Raw genomic sequence first — 12,602 nt, 5'->3', positions numbered from 1 at the left:
GGATACAGAATTCCAGCTTGGGAGGATGAAAATATCCTGGAAGTGGATGGTGGTGATGGTTGTATAATAATGTGAATGTGCTTTGTTAAAAGACAAAAAAAAAAAAAAATGACAACACATCTAATTTTGCAGACCTTAATTGGTTTTATTTGCAGTTCTAGAGTCAGACAGAAGTATGGACCAAAAATGGTTTAGAGCCTGGTGCAGTGGCCTACGCCTATAATCCCAGAGACTCAGGAGGCTGAGGCAGGAGGATTGCAAGTTCAAAGCCAGCCTCAGCAACTTATCAAGACCCTAAAGCTACTCAGTGAGATCCTGTCTCTAAATAAAAAAATAAATAAAAGGTTTGGGGATATGGCTCAGTGGTTAAATGCCCCTGGATTCAATCTCTGGTACAAAAAAAAAAAAGGTTTAGAATGCTCCATCCTCTATCCCATCACATGGTCAGGTTATATTTATAGTCAGACAAAAGGAAGTATTATGGGCTGGGGTTGTAGCTCAGTGGTAGAGCACTTGCCTAGCATGTGTGAGGCACTGGGTTCAATCCTCAGCGCCATATAAAAATAAATAAAATAAAGGTCCATTGATAACTAAAAGTAATAATAATACCAAAAAAAAATGAAGTGTTATAGTTTGGAAATCAGGTGTCCCCCAAAAGCTCCTGTATTAATCCAGGAATATTCGGAGGTAAGATGATTGGATTATGGGACCCTTAACCTAACCAGTTCATTCTACTTTGAATCTACTCACTGGGTGGTAGTTGTAGGCAGAAGGGGCTTGGCTGGAGGAGGTGGGTCACTGCATGAGTTCCCTGGAAGAGTCCATGTTTCCTGTGACCCCTTCCCTCTTTCTTTCTGCTTCCTGGCTATTGAGATTTGAGCAGCTGTCCTCCACCACCCACTCTGGCCATGATGTCCTGCCTCAGCTTGGGCCCAGAGCAATGAAGTCGGCCAACCATGGACTGAACATCTGAGATCATGAACTCAAATAAAGTTTTCCACTTCTCAGTCTTTCTTGTCAGGTATTTTGGTCACAGAGACAGAAAGCTGACCAATACAGGAAGTGATGTAGAGGAAAAAATGGAAGCAAGGTAGAGCCACAGCCTGTTGATTACAGGTCCAGTCTGCCTTATTCAAATGTGGTTTGAACTTTGGCTGCTTGTGGTTGGCTGAGACACCATCACTTGTTGCAAGAGCAAGTTGCATTCTGCTTAGACATCAAGTTAGGCTGCAGCTTACTACATAAGGAGAACCCTTTATGCCACATTTAAAATATGTCACAGGCTATTTTAGGTCAAACTTAATACCACTACATGGTACACTTAAAAAGGGTGAAAATATTCAAGTTTATGTTATGTATATTTTACTGAGACTAAAGAGGGGGCTCTAATGCTCCCCAAAAGGGATGACTTCTTTATTTTTCTTTTCCCATCTTTGACAGTCAGGGCTGCCCCCAGATGCTCCACAGCTGCTCAGAATCGTTTGCTTTGACCACAGTAGCTTTGGTCTCAGGATGTTCCAGATGACTCTGCCCCCACCCCCAGCCTCTCCGGATGACTCCACCCTCTGCAGCCTCTTCAGCTGTCCCCAATCAGGTTCATAAGAAGCCTCTCTAGGCCCTGGGGCTGTGGCTCAGTGGTAGAGCTTTTGCCTAGCATGTGTGAGACCCTGGGTTTGATCCTCAGCACCACATTTAAAAAAAAATAAAACAAAATAAAGGTATTGTGTCCATTTACAACTGAGGAAAAAAAAGCTTTTTAAAAAAAAATAAGAAGCAGCAACCCCTCTACCTACCCACCCATAGCTAGGCAGAAAGTCTGCAACTAGCTGGCAGGACACTGCCACATGTGTGAGCCACCTTTTATCTGCACGTCTGTTTTTTCCACGCCCCAACACATCAATCAGTGGCCTGCTCCTCCTTATGCTGCAGCATGATGCTAACAAAGCCTCTCACACAGGGATTTAATTTTGCCTGTTTTTTGTTGTTGCTGTTGTTGTTTTTGGTAACAGGGATTGAACTCAGGGGCACTCAACCACTGAGCCCCATCCCCAGCCCTTTTGGTATTTTATTTAGAGACAGGGTCTCACTGAGTTGCTCAGTGCCTCACTAAGTTGCTGAGGCTGGTTTTGAACTCGAGATCCTCCTGCCTCAGCCTCCTGAGCCGCTGGGATTACAGGTGTGGACCACCACGCCAGGCTGTGATTTCTATCTTGAGTAGGCTGAGCTGGTTGTGCTGAGGGCTGGTTATCTGAGCGTGGCTAGGTAACAGAGAACAGTAGGGAACAAGAAGAGCTGCTGGGAGCCACTAGAATGGACTGTTTGAAGAATTCTAGAAAGTTCCAGTAACTGCTGGTTTCAGCTTCCTGGAAAGCAGCAAGGAGGGCTGCTGACACCAAGAGCTGCCGGCATTCAAAGCTCAGAGTTGCTAACGCTAAGGGAGCTGCACTTTGCCCGTTGGTGATTTCTATCTGAACTGAGCAAAAGCCCCCTCAGCCAATTGGTAACATCATCACAAAAAGGATGTGAATTAAATGAAATTGAGATTGTGTGTGTGGGGCGGGGGTGCTGGGGATTGAACCCAGGGCCTTGTGCATGTGAGGCAAGCACTCTGCCAACTGAGCCATATCCCCAGCCCCTGAGATTTTTTTCTAAATTCTTACCTTTCTAAGACTAGCAAGTACATCTTCTATTTCTTTGGTGTCTATTAATTAAAAATATCCTTGGGATACTAACAACAACATGATACTGAAGAAGTGGAACGTGTGTACACAGAACTCATATTCAGATAAGTCTATATCTCTCTATAGTGTTTGCAAAAATGTATAGACACAGGGCCTGATGAGCAGTGACCAGAATTTACATGGGGATAGATGCCTTTTGCTATCACCTCTAGAGCAAATTTTTTTGGGAGGAGGGGGTACTGAGGATTGAACCCAGGGGCGTTTAACCACTGAGCCCCATCCCCAGCCCTATTTTGTATTTTATTTAGAAACAGGGTCTCCCTGAGTAGCTTAGGGCCTCACTGTTGCTGAGGCTGGCTTTGTACTCAGGATCCTCCTGCCTCAGCCTCCTGTGCTGCTGGGATTATAGGATGGGCCACTGCACCCAGCCTTAGAGCAAATTTTATAGGTTATCTGAAGGGTCAGGTGGTTTTCTATTCAGCTTCTCTCCCTATCTGCGGTAGTGAGCCTTTAAGATGACCCTCCAGTGATCTCTGTTTCCCTGAATTCATGCCTTTGTATCATCGCCTCCTGTTGAGAGTGCACTGAACTTGATGAGAAGCCAGACACAACGGTAGTGACCTGGAGAGTCGGCCATGAGGGAGTGGAGCTGGGGGGTGGCTCGGTAGTGGGGAGCCCGCACAGTGTGAATGAAACCCTGGGCTCGACCCCTGGTGATGGGGAAAAAACCAACAGTGGCTCATCTCCCCGTCCGTATCTCTCAGTCTCTCTCTGTGTGTCATTTCTCCCACTGGGGGAAGACTTATCCTAAGCCCACATGGTAAGGAACTGAGACCTCCTGCCAACAGCCACAGCTTTGATGTTGGAGGTGGATCCTGTAGCCCCAGTAGAGTCTTCAGCAGCTTGACTACAACTTTCCCCATGTGACCCCCTAAGCCAGAAGCATCCAGAGCCTAACCCTTAAAAATGATGTGAGGGGCTGGAGTTGTGGCTCAGTGGTAGAGCGCTTGCCTAGCATGCATGAGGCACTGCATTTGATCCTCAGCACCATATTAATGTAAAATAAAAATATTGTGTCCACCTAAAACTTAAGAATAAACATTTTTTTAAAATGATGTGAAAAAGCTGGGCGCCATGGTGCATGCCTATAATTGCAGCAGCTTGGGAGGCCGAGGCAGGAGAATCTCGAGTTCAAAGCCAGCCTCAGCAAAAGTGAGGCGCTAAGCAACTCAGTGAGACCCTGTCTCTAAATAAAATACAAAACAGGGCTGGGGATGGGGCTCAGTGGTCGAGTGCCCCTGAGTTCAATTGATGGTATCAAAAAAAAAAAATGTCTGGGATGATGAGTGTAGATTTTATACAAATACTATGCCATGTTATATAAGGGGCTTGAGCATTCTGAGATTTTAGGATCTGCACAGGGCCTGGAACCAGTCTCCCAGAGATACCAAGAAGTGACTGTCCATTTCCAGCTCTTTTGTTCTTGTTCTTAGGTTGAGGGAGGATGCTGCAGAGAGCGTGGGGACTAAGTGAAGGCAACCCCTGCCAACAGCATGATGATCATGACCTCCAGAGAAATAAGACGCCATGAGCATTGGCCGTTGTTCCTGAAACAGGGCCATGCCGCAGAACCAGAAGGAGCCGCGCTGCCAGGGGAGGACACACAGCCCTCAGAATGGTTCCATGGAGGCCAGGCTCCAGGGCCTGCCAGAACCTACCAGAGAAGAAGTCAAAGATGATTTTTGCTGGGCTGGGGCTGGGGCTTAGTTGTGCAGCACTCGTCTAGCCTGCGTGAGGCACTGGGTCTGATCCTCAGCACCACATAAAGCAAAATAAAGATACTGTGTCTACTTACAACTAAAAATATACATATAAAGCCTGCTTTTGCCAGGTTGGGTACAACTGAAATCAGAAATGCCGGGATCTCTAGTTTCCAGGATTCAATAAATATTATTTTCTCTTTTCTCAAAGAAAAAACAGCTGATTCTAGTTTACTCAAGGTCTAAAATAAACTTTTCCCTTAATTGGATGATGTTGTGTATTGTGTACACTAAATGAGAGAAGGGTTGGGGAAATATAAACAGGATATTCTTACCATAAAAGTCAAATGAATTGCTAAGTGAAAGGAACTAAACTGAAAAGGGTACATGGTCTGAGTTCAACGGTATGACATTTTGGAAAAGGAAAGACTATGGAGATCATTTTGGTGGGGAGGGGAGTGGGTACCAGGGATTGAACTCAGGGGCACTCGACCACTGAGCCACATCCCCAGCCCTACTTTGTATTTTATTTAGAGACAGGGTCTCACTGAGTTGCTTAGAGCCTCGCCATTGCTGAGACTGGCTTTGAACTCGAGATCCTCCTGCCTCAGCCTCTTGAGCTGCTGGGATTACAGGCAGGCACCACCACACCTGGCTCTTTTTTTTTTTTTTTTTTAATCAGTGGTTGCCAGGGGTCAGAGAGAGGGGAGAGATAAATAGGCTAGGCATAGGGATTTTGAGGAGAGTGAAACTCCTCTGTATGCATCACAAATCCATCAAATATACACTACCAAGAGCAAACCCTAATATAAACAATAGACCTGGGGTTCAATGATGTGTCAATGCAAATCCACTGATGGTAATCAATGTACCATTCGGGTGGAGGGTGTCGACAGCTGGGGAGGCCGTGGGGGGGCGCTGGGAGCATGTGGGAGATCTGTATACCTGCTGTTCCATTTTGCTGTGAATCCAAAACTGTTCTAAAAAATAGAGTGGAGGGGCTGGGGTTGTGGCTCAGTGGTAGAGTGCTCACCTCGCACCTGTAAGGCCCTGGGTTCAATGCTCAGCACCACATAAAAATAATAAATAAAATAAAGTTTTTTAAAAAAATAGAGTGAAAAGGAAAATGATAAGCTAAGCTTGGCTTTGACGGCACATAATTTAGAAGTCACAGATATTTCAAGCCCACTTAACCTCAGAAAGAAGTTAGAGATCACAGGTGCTTTGTGAACCAGAAGACAGAAAATCACTATGGATGATGGGAGGATGTTGGAGCGGGGCCTCAGCAAAGTCTGGACTCCTTCCCTGGGCCAGCATCTCTTTATTCTCATATTCTTCTCTTTTCTTCCCCCCAACTGTTCCCTCTGCCTCCTCAGGCCTTTAGCTTCCCACAGCGCCCCTATTTACATGGAACAATTTGTTTTTCCTTCAGTGTTTATTCTTTTCTGGACCAACCCTATTTTCTACAACAAGCATATATTTTTATTATCTAAATACAGCGAGGGGCACCTGTGAATCCCAGCACTTGGAAGGCTGAGGCAGGAGGGTCTCTCGAGCCCACAGGTGGCCGACCAGCGTGTGCAACAGAGTGAGATCCTTAGTGAAGTTGTTCGGCCAGCCTGGCTTTCTCTGATTTGAGACTCCTTGTAACTGGGCACATTTTGGAGGACCTCTGAGTTATCACAAGGTTATCTGGTCAGATCCAGCCAGCTCATTCTGCCCTGGTAATAGAATTTCCTCACAGCCATATTGACTGCTTGGAGTGACAACACAGAAAACCAACACAGAACATGTTTGACTCTTAGATACTGTTTCCCCATCCTCTATCCCAGTCAGTATCTTGGGGGCAAAGGTGTGTGCCCAGTCCCACAACTGTGGCCCTGAGAAAAGGGGTGCTGGGCCCTGGCACCAAGGAAGAGGCCTGGAGCTCACCATCAGGGGGAGTCGGTGGGCACCCAGGCTGCTGGGAGGGTGTGGGCTGGGGGCTCTCAGGTTGGCCTAGTTTTGTGACCCCCCAGCCAACTCTGAGCAGGGATGCCAGGGTAGCTTCCAGCTGAGCGCTGGCCCACTGTCCCGGCTGACTCCCAGCCCCTGCAGCCTGTGCTTAGGAGCCGTGGAGGAAGTTCACCGCCAACTGACCTGCAGTCGCCCTCTTATGTAACCAACAGCGACCGTGGGGATGTGTGCATTCCGCCAGTTTTCTGTCTTTTCTTTCTTTCTTTCTTTCTTTCTTTCTTTCTTTCTTTCTTTCTTTCTTTCTTTCTTTCTTTCTTTCCTTTCTTTCTTTCTTTCTTTCTTTTATTTTTCCCTGTTGCAGTAGGTTTTTTAATTTATTTTTTAATTAATAAGTGCAGAAAATATAAAGGAAGCCACAGCCCCCGCGCTGCTCTGCCCTGCGAGCTGCGGGCTCATTTTCCTGCAGCCTGGCAGCCAACCGGACAGACGGGCCCTGGGGAGGGGGCCGGGACACGGGGTGCCAGCCATCCTGAGCTGCAGAGGCGACAGACCAATGCGACTCCTTCCTTTCCGTCCCTGCCTGGAGCCCTGCGTCCCCTCCCTTCCTTGCCCTCTCCCCCGGCGGGTTCTGGGCGACCTTGCAAGGAAAGGACTTCAGAGGGTGGCTTCGAGGCCCGAGAACTCGCATCGATCATTGCAAACGTCGCTTAAAAAGCGGGTGCAGGCTCCACCAGGCGGTGGAAACTTGGGTGGCACTCGTAGAGAAGCGACAGCGCTCCCGATCTCGCAGCCAGCCGGGGACGCCCAGGCGCCTGCCTCGTTGGAAGCGCGCTCCTGGGCTTCAGGGGTGCAGGCGGGGACACCCTGGCTTTCACAAGAGTGTTTACAATGGGCCATGATCTAAGCTCAGAGGGGACTCAAAGGGGCAAGCGGCCCCCTCCCATAAGGCCACAGGCGAGCAGGAAGGGTGAGCCTTAAATCTGGTTACAGAAGCCTTCTGTCCCCTCCTGGAGGGATGTCCCTTCCCTGGAGAGGTGGAACTGGTTTGTGATTCTGCCTGACCTGCCTTTGCCGTGGTGGCAAGGTAGAAGGGCCTTGTCGCTCCTCTCAGCTCCCACGTCTGCCACCTTCAAGCAAGCTGGTCTGGGCCTTAGTTTGCACAGTGACCAACGTGAACAGCTGCACAGGGAGCTCCCGCCCTGATGGAGCAGAAGCACCTGGGGAGACCTTCCTGGATAGGGGCAGGCGGGGCTCCCCATGTCATTCCCCAGAAAAAATGTATATAAATGTCCATATTTGCACAGCTCAGGGTTGGGTGAGCAGAAGGGCATTTGGGAGGTCAAAAGTGGACCTGGTGGAGGAAGATGGGCTTGCTTTCTGCACCAGTCGCAAGCATGTACAGAAAATGCACTCAACCAGAAAAGGCGTCAGGAGCAAGTGTGCAGGTAAATTTCCTAATAAAATCTCTCCAACCTCCCCCCTCCCCCACTTTGTTCAACTCTTTGTTATGGAAAATTTCAAAAAATGATAAAAGCAGATGACTAGATAATGAATCCTCGGCGTCAGCAATGACCAGTGTAGGGCCCATTTTGTTCTGTCTCTGTCCCTCCCCACTCCCTGTCCTGGTCAACCCTCTGGAGGAGCTGGGATTATAGGTGTGCACCACCTGCGCCCAACATCCTTTCCTTCTATTTTTTTTTTGGTACTGGGGACTGAACTCAAGGGTATTTAAGCACTTAATCACTGAGCCACATCCTCACATCCCCAGCCCTTTTTTGTGTGTTTTATTTACAGACAGGGTCTCACCAAGTTCCTTAGGGCCTCGCTAAATTGCTGAGGCTGGCCTCAAACTCACAATCCTCCTGCCTCAGCCTCCCAAGCTGCTGGGGTTTCAGATGTGCATCCCTGCTCCCAGCCTCTTCTTGTTTTAATGATAGATTGAGGTTCTGTTTTAGTTAACCTTTGCTGTGTTACAAACTGTTAGCAGAAAGAGATTGGGCTGGATGCAAGCTTCATGGGTCATTTCCGCCTTTATTCAGGAGCGGGACTATAGCTACAGGATGGACCCACTTTCCCGGTGGGAAATGAGCCACTGAACAAAGGAGGGGACTGGGCTTATACAGATTGTGGGTGATTGAGTGAGCATGTCAGTCTGGGTACTCAGGAATTTGGGTCTTTGGCTTGGGGGTGAGTAAGCCGGGGTTTATTTTGGAGGCGGTCATCTTGCCTAGGTTTCATGAAGCACGTTCTCCTGGCCTGCGGCCAGCATCTGGGAAGGATTTATCTCGAAAGAGACGACAGCTATCAATGTATGGCTTTCTTTTTCACTTTCTTCTCCCAGGCCTCACTATTCTGGGGTTTTTCATTTTCCATATCCAATACAAACCAACCCCAGAACATAATCGCCCCGAATCATAGTTTTTCTTATTTCCCACCATTATGGGGAGCAGCCATCCTGGCTTCCTTTTGTCTGGGCTGACTGCAGAGCTGGGGACTCAAACCCAGGGCCTCTGGCCGGCTAGGAAGGCTCTCTACCACCAAGCTGCATCCTCAGCCGAGGTGTGCCAGCTACTGCAGGGCTGCGGCCGGCACCCACCACTCTCCCCTCCACCACAGCCACCCCCAGAAGGCTCCATAGGCTTCTGTATAGAGCAACCAGCTTCCTCCAAGAGAAGCCAGACGGAAGCCTCAAGCTTCCTGATGCGTAGGAGTCCCTTCTATTTGAGCAAAGCAAGTCACAAAACCAAGCCAGCCTGGGGTGGAGGTGGGGAGAGAACAAGACCCCCAGTTCTGGATGGGGAGGAACCAAGGGCAGAGACACTTTGCAAAGTGATGCGCATGCTAGGACGAAAGGATTTGTGGCCTTTTAATAATTGGCTGCAGTTTGTGTCCCATGAATGTCCCTTTTAATTAATTTATTTATTTTTATTTATCTATTTTTGTGGTGCTGGGGATTGAACCCAGGGCCTTGTGCATGTGAGGCAAGCACTCTACCAACCAAGCTATATCCCCAGCCCACTCAGCATCTTTTCATTTTTATTTTGAGACAGGGCCTCACTAAATTGCTGAGGCTGGCCTCCAATTTGTGATCCTCCTGCCTCAGCCTCCAGAGTTGCTGGGATTGATTACAAGCAAGTGCCACCACATCTGGTTGTAAGGCCATTTTCTTACTGTTACATCTGTCATATAGGTGATCTGGTGGTGCGAAGCTATGACCATTATTATTCATTTTCTTTTTTCTTTTTCAAAAGATATTTGAAATATAACTTTATTCTGATTCTAATTAAAACAGAATGAAAATGGTATTAACAGACAAGATTTCACAGGGTGTGGTGGTACACTCCTGTAATCCCAGTGACTCAGAAGGCTGAGACAGGAGGATCTCTAATTCAAGGACAGCCTGGACAATTTAGCAAGACATTGTCTCAAAATAAAAAAATAAAAAGTTTGAGGATGTATCTCAGTGTTGCCTAGCGTGTTTGAGGTCCTGGGTTCAATCCACAGCACTGCAAAACACAGTTTCACCATGGAATATTGTGACATGACCTTAGTAAAAATCAAGAGGGAAATAACTACATCCCAAAACATGTAGGACCAACAGGGTTTAGTGGCACACATCTATAATTCCAGAGACTTGGGAGGCTGAGGCAAGAGGATCATGAGTTTGAGGCCAGCCTTAACCCTGTCTCAACATAAAACATAGAAAGGGCTGCGGATGAAGCCCAGTGGTAGAGCATCCCTGGGTTCAATCCCCAGTACTGCAACCGATCAATAAAAATATGTAGGGCTAGCTGCATGTGGTGGTGTGCACCTGTAATCCCAGTCACTCAGGAGGCTGAGGCAGGAGGATCACAAATTCCAAGCCAGGCTTGGCAACTTAGCAAGGTTCTAAGCAACTTAATGAGAACCTGTCTCTAAATAAAATATATTTTAAAAATGGGCTTGAGATGTGGCTCGGTGGTTAAGCAATCCAGGGTTCAATCCCTAGTACCAAAATAAAATAAAGTGTGTGTGTGTGTGTGTGTGTGTGTGTGTGTGTATAGAGCTAAAACATGAAGATTTTTCTTTTTCTTTTTTTCTTCTTCTTCTTTTTTTTTTTTTTTTTTTTTTTTTTTGGTACTAGGGATTGAACCCAGGGGCAGTAAGCCACTGAGCCCCATCCCCAGCCCTTTGTGTATTTTATTTAGAGACAGGGTCTCACTGAGTTGCTTAGCCCCTTGCTAAATTGCTGAGGCTGGTTTTGAACTCGAGATCCTCCTGCCTCAGCCTCCGGAGCCGCTGGGATTACAGGCATGCGCCACTGCACCTGGCTTAAAACACAATTAATTGCCACATTCGCTCTGAAGCCCATGCATATCCTTCAGCACCCTGAAGTTGAAGCACACATCCATTAGCTGTGCAATCAAGTGGCAAACACACACACCACCAAACGCACAGCACAGTGGCCAGAATGAAGGAGGTGTGGGTGAATGAGAGTCCAGCTGAGGACTCAGTCCCATGGTGGTGGGTTATATGGAGAGGGAGGCGGAGAGGCCCACGTCAAACTGGCCTCCCAAGAAGCAAGCTTGGGGACCCTCCAGCATCTTATGCAGGCAGCCCTGCCCTGCAGAAGACAGGGTTTTCCCTGTGGGAGGGTCAGACACGCCAAGATTCATGCTAAATGTGGACACTCTTCCTCAGAGTTCAATACTAGCTTAGTTTTTAATAAACACAACACTATTTTGGTGCCATAAACCTATTTTTCACCATCTGGCATCTCCTTCTGCCTCTTCTAGGACAACCTAACTGAAAAGAAAAAAACTGTCAGGGAACCAGAAACACGCCACCAACCAGGATATCACTGTCTCTTTCGAGGGGACAGGGGACCTCTCTTCAGTTTGCATCTGCTTAACTTTGAGCAACAGATCTTTAAAAAGCTCTCTTCCTATAAGTGTCTAGAGAACAAAATAAAGAAATTTAGCTTATGAAATGTTAACGAAAAATGAAAGTTGGATTTTTTTTTTTAACATAACAGATGATGATAGTCCTAAAATACCCCTAAGACTAAAGAAGAAATCCACCCGTTCTGTCTGAGAGAATGGCGAATCATGGCCCTAAGCCATCCTCTGTGATTTCTTTGGGGGTGACACGGAAGGAATGGAAAGCACGGCGGGGGGGGGGGGGGGACCAACAGGAAAATTAGCTTAATTAGTCAAATTAGCTTAATTAGTCAAATTGGCTTAACTAGTGGAAAATCATTCTCCTTGGAATAAGCTTTTAATCCGTCTGTGGTAATGGTGTGATTCTATGAATTTTCTAGAATACGTGCCAGGTGTGTCTGTGGGAGTGGGAGTGTTTGTGCCTGTGCGTGTGTATGCACAGGTGTGTGGGGGCAGGTCCAGCTTTTGTGCTGCTTGATTGTACAATTTGAGTGGCCCTTTAAAAAAAAAAAAAGAAGAGGGGTTGGGGTTGCAGCTCAGCTGGTGGAGTGCTTGCCTTGCATGCACAAGGCCCTGGGTTCAACCCCCAGCTCTGCAAAAAAAAAAAAAAAAAAAAAAAGAAGAAGAACACAGGGTTGGGGGTGCAGCTCAGGGGTATCCCTAGGGCCTGCACCTAAGCCCTGGATTCCATCCCCACACCACTAAAGACATGCGCACACAGGCACACACAATACGAATACAAATAAGGAATGCTTATGTATATGTTTTTAAGTTTTTGGTACTGGGGATGGAAGCCAGAGACGCTTTACCACTAAGCTACATCCCCAACCCTATCTATCTATCTATGAATGACAAGGTCTCACTAAGTTGCTTAAGGTCTTGCTAAATTTCAGAAGCTGGCCTCGAATGTGTGATCCTCCTGCCCCAGCCTCCAGAATTGCTGAAATCACAAGCGTGTGCCACTGCACCAGGCAGGAAATTTATTTTTCATTATGGAGGGTTCAGAAAACTTTCAGCTTCAAAATGGGTTAAAATGGGTTAAAAGTGCTTTACCACTGTGCTATACACCCCAGGCCCTTTTTATTTTTAATTTTGAGACAGGGTCATGCTAAACTGCCAAAGCTGGCCTCAAATTTGTGACCCTCCTGCCTCAGTCTGCTGAGTTGCTGGGATTACAGCTGTATCACCTGGTCCAGCTCCACTCTGTGTACATTTTAAGGATTGTTTTCAAATTTGGGGACCCTCTATAAAGTTTTTTTCATATAAAAGCTGCAAATTTGCTGGGC

At 47.2% G+C, this 12,602-nt stretch overlaps 1 non-coding gene across 1 annotated transcript; it reads right to left on the bottom strand.

Annotated features, from left to right (window-relative positions):
- Positions 1 to 2,557: 2,557 nt before the first annotated feature.
- On the bottom strand, positions 2,558 to 2,630 carry Trnav-cac (transfer RNA valine (anticodon CAC)). Its single transcript has one exon. It is a non-coding gene; the product is annotated as a tRNA-Val (tRNA).
- Between the last annotated feature and the right edge of the window lie 9,972 nt (positions 2,631 to 12,602).

The sequence above is a fragment of the Callospermophilus lateralis genome, chromosome X (genome assembly GCF_048772815.1).
Source record: "Callospermophilus lateralis isolate mCalLat2 chromosome X, mCalLat2.hap1, whole genome shotgun sequence".
In the NCBI taxonomy this organism is placed as follows: domain Eukaryota; kingdom Metazoa; phylum Chordata; class Mammalia; order Rodentia; family Sciuridae; genus Callospermophilus; species Callospermophilus lateralis.
The sequence above is the reverse complement of the archived record's forward strand: the minus strand, read 5'-3'. Positions and strand labels throughout refer to the sequence as shown.